The sequence below is a fragment of the Pteropus alecto genome, unplaced genomic scaffold (genome assembly GCF_000325575.1).
Source record: "Pteropus alecto unplaced genomic scaffold, ASM32557v1 scaffold14, whole genome shotgun sequence".
Taxonomy (NCBI): Eukaryota; Metazoa; Chordata; class Mammalia; order Chiroptera; family Pteropodidae; genus Pteropus; species Pteropus alecto.
The window spans coordinates 16,394,102-16,401,820 of NW_006436810.1; the positions used below are offsets into that span (position 1 = coordinate 16,394,102).

A 7,719-nucleotide genomic window follows, 5' to 3' on the forward strand; every position below is an offset into this window, starting at 1 on the left:
GGACGCCGGGCGCCCGGGTCTCGGGCACGTAGTGCGAGGCGTCCGGGGACTGCGCGAGCTCGGCGCGTTCGGTGTCCTGGCGCAAGCACTCGGCGTGCGACCTTAGTGTCGGATGAAAGTGGCACTTGGTTTCTCAGAGCGAGTGGCTTGTTCCCTCTTCTCTGCACTGAGACGGAGCCGGTGCATGACACGCGCCTCTCCTCTGGGCTGGAGGACGCGGCCGGGAGGTGCACGGTCCGCGGGGGCGGACACTCGCCCGCGGCCCCCTTCCCGTCGCGGACCTGGGGGTCGGGCCACGTCAGGCCACACGTTCACATCGCTGTCTCGTTTCGTCACCACGCACGGCGTGTGGGGACCGAACTGTTCCTGAAACGTGAAATTTTAACGACATGCTGCCGGCTTCCCACAGTTCCGTGTTGCTCCCCACCGCCGCGTCCTTGCGGTCCCAGGTCCTCGGTGCGGTGGAAGGCGGGCGGGACGTCGCCAGGGTCAAAGGTTACCCTCCTGTTGGTCGCAGGTCCCGCGAGCAGAGGTGAGCGAGGGGAAGGGATGTCAGTGGGCGTGAATGTGGGGCACGATGGCGCAGTAAAGATGGGGGCTCCTCCCGTGCGAACCCCTGGGAAGCGGAGCAGCCGGCAAGACCCCACCGGATGCCCCGTCCCAGGCGTGGCGCCCCGGGGAGTGTGCAGTCAAGTTAGTACAGCATTTGGAGTGATGTGGAAAGCAAGGTAATTTTAGGCCGTTATCAATTAAAGGTGTCACCGAAGGGGGATGTAGCAGTGTTAAAGTGACAGGTGGAGTTGTCATCTCTGTCTGGAAACGAGGTTTCAGTGGACGAAACCCAGGCTTTCGTTGCGGCTGCTGGTGTGCGTGGCTTATTACCTCCCCCCGCAGAGCGGAGTCCCTTTGAGGACGTAAACGAGGTGACTCATTTCTGCGTTTCTTTGTATATAGTAGACGCTAAATAAATACATGTTAAAGAAACACATTTTGGGATTAATAAGTCAATACATAGGAAAGTAGATTTTTCTTGTACCCCCAGACTCTGTATAAACCGAAGCGACGTTAGGCCGCGGTCACTTCTCTTCTGAAGGTGCCTCCCTGTGGGTCTGCGAGGCTGGCCTCGTGCCCCAGCCGTGAGGCGGGCGGCACCCAGACGGCCCAGCGTGCAGAGGCCGGCGTCATGGTCGCTGTGTGCACACAGCAGTGTCAGCTGCTCGCGGGGCACGGCCGGGCGCATGGGCCCCACGTAACCTGGCACCCGATACTCACATCCCCTCGAAAGCAGCGGGTCACCTGCTGCCGTGCTGACTCGTAGGTGCCCTCTTCTCAGAGGACACTGCTCAGTGGTCGCATCGGGCGATGCACATCACCCGACATCACATAACAAGCGTTGACCTAAAAATGAGAAATGGAGAGAAAAACGAATGTGTATCAGTTTTTATATAATGAATAATTGATCCGATAGGAATTGTCCTATTATAGCCACCAGTTCGGGAGAAAGAAAATGAAAATTCATAGAATTTAGAGCAGGGTAGTGCAGAAATTGTCTAATTAAAATTTGCTTTTATAGGAAATAATCAGAAGATCGTGTTTTTTGATTACCTCTGAAATCTGTAAACTTTCCTTTTATCTTAGTTTAAAAAAGAGGCTTTGGATAGTTTTGCAAGTAATGAAACTTGCCATTATTTTTAAATATCTACTTAAATGCCCATAAAGTTACTATTAGTTTTACTCTTTGAACTCGGTTATTGGAAAAGTCAGAGTCTTACTCTGCACCTGCGCCCAGCCCTGGTCCTGACCCCTTCTCCTGAGGTGACCACTTGTTATCGTTTATGTTTTGGTCTTGCTGGAGATGAGCAAGTATTGTGCTTATTCCTCTTTTCTTGGTTTATGTGGAGCATCTGGCCGTTTTAACAGACCAGAAAGTTAGCTGTCGGCCCTTTTCTCGCTGTTCCACTCCTTTCTCCCTGTCTTTATTTTAGAATTCCTTTAGGTTTCCCAGGTTTTCCTGGTTATCGGCTGAAGTCTTTTTCCTGATGGAAAAGTGGAGTCACCTCCACGTAAACATGAGAATCTTTGCACTTTGGGATTCCCATCTCTGTCCCGAACTTATGTCAACTTTGCTGTTTCTTTCATTGTTTGTAACATTTACTCGTTTTCAAAATACAAGTTTTGATCGTATTTTCTTTACATGAGTAAAACTTAAAGACATCCTCTTGAATAATCCAAGTGATCAAAAAACATGCCGAGCAAGCGTAGAGGTTTCCTCTGACTGGGAGACCGATCCGTAAAGGCGATGGCTGCCAGAGGTTTGCCAGGCTTCCCTCCCACACCCACTTCATGCCCTTGGACGTCCGTTTAAGTAAACATATATAGTTTTAAAGAACCGGAAGGACCCACGTATGCATTTACCTGAATATATTTTTTTTTTTAGGTGAGACAATCCTTGGTTGACCTCCCCGACTGCAAGGACCTTGTCAGCTTACAATCCCTTATTTATTTTATTTTATTTTTATTTTTTTATTTTTTACACCTACAGCACCTGGTCTTCCTAGGTGGTCTCCCATCCAAGTACTAACCAGGCCCGACCCTGCGTAGCTTCCGAGATCAGACGGGATCGGGCTTGTTCAGGGTAGCATGGCCGTAGACTGCTTTATATTTTTTAATGTAACTGTGTGTTTATCTGGGTGGTACATAAGGGCTGCCTTGTCCTATTTAATGGCTTTTGTCCAACAAATGTGGACAAGTGATGGTGACATACACTCTCGGCCTTCTCCAACAGCATTCTTTGGGAGAGATGACTGACGTCACCGCGGTTCCTCCCCGCAGCTGGTCTCCTACCTGTCGTCATCTGTGGCAACCCTTGGGCGTTGCAGTGTTGGTGCTTGGGCTGTGGGACTGTCAGCCCCACGCTGGGGCCCCTCTGCACCATGGGTGTGTGTTCAGGACTGGGGCCGACAGTCCCGCGGCCTGGCCCACCAGGTCTGCTTCCTTGCTCGGATCCCCCTAAACATTCATGTTGGGGAATACCATCTCTTTTCCTGTGACCCCAGCGTCCTGCCAGGATGTGGCTGGCTTCCTTGGAGCTCTGAAGGAGGCCAGACTGTACTCTTGGAGGCCGGCTTGTGGTGGAGGACTTTGCTTGCAGGTTAACCCTTACCTCCCAGCGGCAGTGAATCCCACTGTGTGGATCACCATAAGTTAATGAATGACCCGTTTCTCTGTTAACAGACGTCTAGTTTCAAAACTTTCCCTAGTGTTTAGCTGTTGTAAATAATGGTTTAATGATTCTCCTTGTGGATACTTTCTAGAAATTGAACTCCTAAATCCAAGAGTATGTGCATATTTTAATTTTGAAGGCTGTCATCGAATGTCTTCCAGACCTTTTGCTAACTGATGCTATTATCACTAATTAATGTTATCAATCTTCCTAAATTTTGCCCCTCTGATACTAGAGACTTTAATTTGTATTCCCTTGCTTACTGGAGTCATTGATTATCTTTTAATGCTTAGATAACCATTTGTAGATCTCTAATTATGAATTTCTTTCTTATAATCTTTATCCAGTTTTTAGATTTTTATATTTTTTCTTACTAATTATAGGTACTCATTTCGTAGTCTGTATGTTAATCATTTATTTTTATATGTTGCATATATTTTCTTCATTTTTTGCCCTATCTTTTAATGGTACGTATGATGTATTATGCTATATAGCAGTTTTAACTTTTATGAAGTATATTTTGCTGCATCGTTTTGTAGCATGTAAGTTTTAAATTTTATCTAGGAAAGCTCTTTCCAACCAAGATTCTAAAAATATTGTCTTTATTTTCTTCTAGCACTTTTATAGTTTAGTGTCCTTATGTTAATCTTAAAATCCAAATGGCATTTATTTTCGCATGGTGTAGGACCATAAGAATCTAGCTTATTTTCCCCCGTGTAGTAGACAGTTGAGTCAACACCATTTATTATATAAACCATTATTTCCTCACTGATCTGAAATGACGTTTTTATCCCTCTATCCCTCATAAACGTGGACCTGTGTATTCTCTGTTCCAGTGATATATTTGGTTAAGCAGTCCCAATGACATTCATCTATAAACACTGTTTAAAATATTCCATATGAGGCAGAGGAATATGAAGTCCTTTATTCTTGTAGCTTCTCTCCAGTTTTAAATTTAAATAGCACAAATGTTCGGCAATCTGAAATTATCGGGCTCTTCCCTTATGGCCGCTTCAGCGAGAACATAAGTGGTGGAGGACTTTGCATCTCGGACTGCGCCGCGTAAACGGGGAAGGAAGCTTTGTGCTGGGGACAGTCTCCCAGCCCACAGGGCCTGGGCAGCTTTTGCGTCTCTCTCTTGCACAGAGTGCCTCCAGTCTTGTTGACTGGTTTTTTTTTTGCCCAGTAAACTTATAATTAAATACTACTGGTTAAAAAAAAAAATGTAGTAACTTCTTAAGTTTAATTTACGTAGAGCCTTTCTTTGGATTACTATTTATTTTTTATTTCTATTGTAAAGATACAGTAGAAACTGAACTTTTCTACCGAATGTTTCAATAGACGTGTGTAGTATTGATACGCTTTTTCCAGTACATAAACTTAACTACAGATTAATTATTTTCAAGGATATAAGTTCAAAGACCATATTCTGAACAGGCAGGGAAAAACTGCATTTCTAAACATATATGTACATATATACTGTAGAACTTTCAGCAATCTATTTTTTATTCAAATGAACCAAAATTGCTTTTCATATACAGCATGAAAGTTGCTAATTATGATCAAGATAGTCAGACTCTCTTGGATTTAATAGAAAGACTAGTAGTAGCAATAAAAAACTGAATTCAGTACCTACCATATTTTTGGGACATGTTTAAAATCATTTATCTTAATCCTCCTCATGAAAGAATTATATATATGTAATTTCCATAAAACAAAAAAAGCGCTCCATCATCAGAAAGTTTGGGAAGCAAAGTGTTAAACAAAACTAACATATTTCTTTAAGTAGAACTTTCAGAATTTTTTTATGTTGATTTACATATATAGAACCCCAAATTGGTACCAGTAGATCAAGACGATCATTAATTTCTCACAATAAAATTTGGGAATGGGGAGGCAGATGCATAGCTTCCCTTGGGGAAATAGAAACTAATATTTATTTAGGATCTCTATGCCAGTGGTCTGTATATTAATCACCCTTTTTTATGTATGTTGCATATATTTTCTTTATTTCTTTGCCTTGTCTTTTAGCTGTATTATGATGTATTAGCTGTACACACACACACACACACACACACACACACACACACACACCACACTCTCTTACAGGCGCTTTACCACATCTGTGCCACACTCTGCATTTTGGCTTCTTGATCAATATTAAAATGTTATCAGCGCACACTAACACATCCATGGGAGATACCTGACTTAGGGATGGTGGTTCCTCACTGGCTCAGGTCTCTCTGCTCCTACAGTTAACTCCAGGTGTTTGCCACGCCAGCTCACAGCCAGTCTTGTGACTTGTAACAGGATGGCTTGGCGGGGGGTCGGGGGGGAGGCGTGGGAGTTGTTATCTGGGGGAAGAGAGAGCAGCGCAGAAGGACAGACTCTCCCTGAAGTGAACCCCGTGCAGCCAGATTCCTTGACAGATGAGCATGTGCGGAGACCGGCTGAAGGCTGTGCCGGCACACCTCCATTTACGGTGCTTCACGTGGTCACACCTCACAGACACTGCGTTTTTACAAACGGAAGGCAAGACACTCCAGCAGCAAGAGATTACGACTTGCTGAAGACTCGGACGGTGGTTACCGATTTTTAGCAATAAAGTAGTTTTTAGTTAAGTCATGTACATTGTTTTTTTTGTTTTTTGTTTTTTTTTGGATAGAATGCTCTTGCACACTTACTAGGTTACAGTAGCATGAACAGAACCTTACATGCTCTGGGAAACCAAACAATTTGTGTGACTCGCGTTATTGCAGTGTTCGCTTCCTTGCAGGAGTCTAGCTCTGGAACCGCGGTATCGCCGAGGCGTGCCTGCCATGGAAAGTCCAGAATTAGCTTCAGACCAACAAAATGTGGATGAAGGTGTCATTTTAAGTCAGGAGGGGAAAGGTGGAGTATTCCTAACTGGTGTTGAGAGGTATGGCTCGCAGTCGGGAACCACACTCTGCCACACTCCAGGACCATTTCGAAGTGGGTCTAACATTTAATGAAACAGAATGCGACTACACAAGTTCTAGAACCAGATGTGGGGCAATTTTATAACCTCCAGGTAAGGAAGCCAGAAGAAAAGATGAACGACAACAACAAAATCTGCTCCTCAGAAGATACTATAAGCAAAGTAAGAAAGAAAGAAAGAAAGAAACTAAGGGAAAATAATGGCAGCTTTGTCGACGTTGATCTCCCTCGTGTATAAGAGAATGATTAGCAACCCTGCAGAAAACAGATCAAAAATACGAACAGGCAGTGCGCAGAAAATACATATGGCATTTCAGTATTTGTAAAGGTATTTAACCTAACTCACTACAGAGAAATGCAAATTGAAAGTTTAAAAAGCTGAAACTCCAGTGAGCTACCATTTTTCACCCACCACATTGGCAAAAATTCGAAAGTTTGGTAACACTACATTGGCAAGAATGTGCAGAAACAGGCTCTCTCAAACATTGTCGGTGTAAGTGTAAATTACTACAACTCCTCTGGAGGGCAATTTGGCAGAATTTATCAAAATTACGAAAGCATATGCCCGTTGACACTTGAAGCCATTCCACTTGGCATGGGGAGATTCACTTGGCACCCTGAGAAATGGAAAACGTTTTACAGGCTTATTCACTGCAGCCTTGTTTGTACCAGCACGTGACTGGGAGCAACCCAGATGCCATCGGTAGAGGACCAGTGAACTATAATACGCTGTGTCCTTGCTGCGAAGCACAGTGTGGCGCTTAAAAAGAGAAAGAGAAGGTGGGGGAGAGGGGGTGCGGGGCGGGACACTCCCGTGCCGCCGGTGCGGAGAGAGCCCCAGGTGACAAGCACGGTGCGGACCTGCGCCTTGCTAACGGATTCGTAGGCAAGGAGAGGGGACAAACGGAGACACAGCATGTTTGTTTTTGGAACTGGGAGGTTTTACTTCTCCCCAAAGATGGAGAAGTTGTGACTTGTGCCTGCCTGGCGTCGCGGGGCGGCCTGGGCGGGGGCGGCCAGCGGTGGGAGGGAGACTTTGTATCTCCCCGTTGATGGACCTGCTGTTTAAGATACGCGAATGTGTATTTGGTCAACATCTTTGGTGCTTTTTTTTGATAACCAAAATAAGATACATCAGAAGAGGAAAAAAAATACTTAGAATATTTTTTAAAATTCCTCTTTAGGTCAGATAACAAATTTAATGTATGTTTTTTATGTTACTAGGCAGCGAATTGGTGTGTGGTACTGACAAGTGATTTTGTGCAGTTCTAGAAGTACTTGTGGTGTCCTATTTATCATTTTAAAATACACTGCCTTTGGACTGAATAAACTATCTCCTTCATTACATACTTTTAAGAAGCCCTAAAATTAGCCATCTCCCATCTTTTTGCTAACTGCGCATCCTCCGCGTGCGTGGGGGGTGGCGGGCTGCCTCGGGATTTCCAGCACGTTCAGTTCCGAGGTTTAAGCGGGACTCCCCGCGAACGCAGCGCGCGTGCGTCGCGCGCCCCGGGAGGAGCTGTCCGGCGCCCCGGGAG

At 45.1% G+C, this 7,719-nt stretch overlaps 1 protein-coding gene and 1 non-coding gene across 3 annotated transcripts in view; one reads left to right on the forward strand and one right to left on the reverse strand.

The window, feature by feature from the left end:
• The window catches only part of ZNF407 (zinc finger protein 407), a 365,078-nt gene that overhangs the window by 248,299 nt on the left and 109,060 nt on the right, over window positions 1–7,719 (forward strand). The gene's annotated exons all lie outside the window — the stretch shown is intronic.
• LOC112481336 lies at window positions 2,534–2,652 on the reverse strand. The gene has a single exon (XR_003046875.1). It is a non-coding gene; the product is annotated as a 5S ribosomal RNA (ribosomal RNA).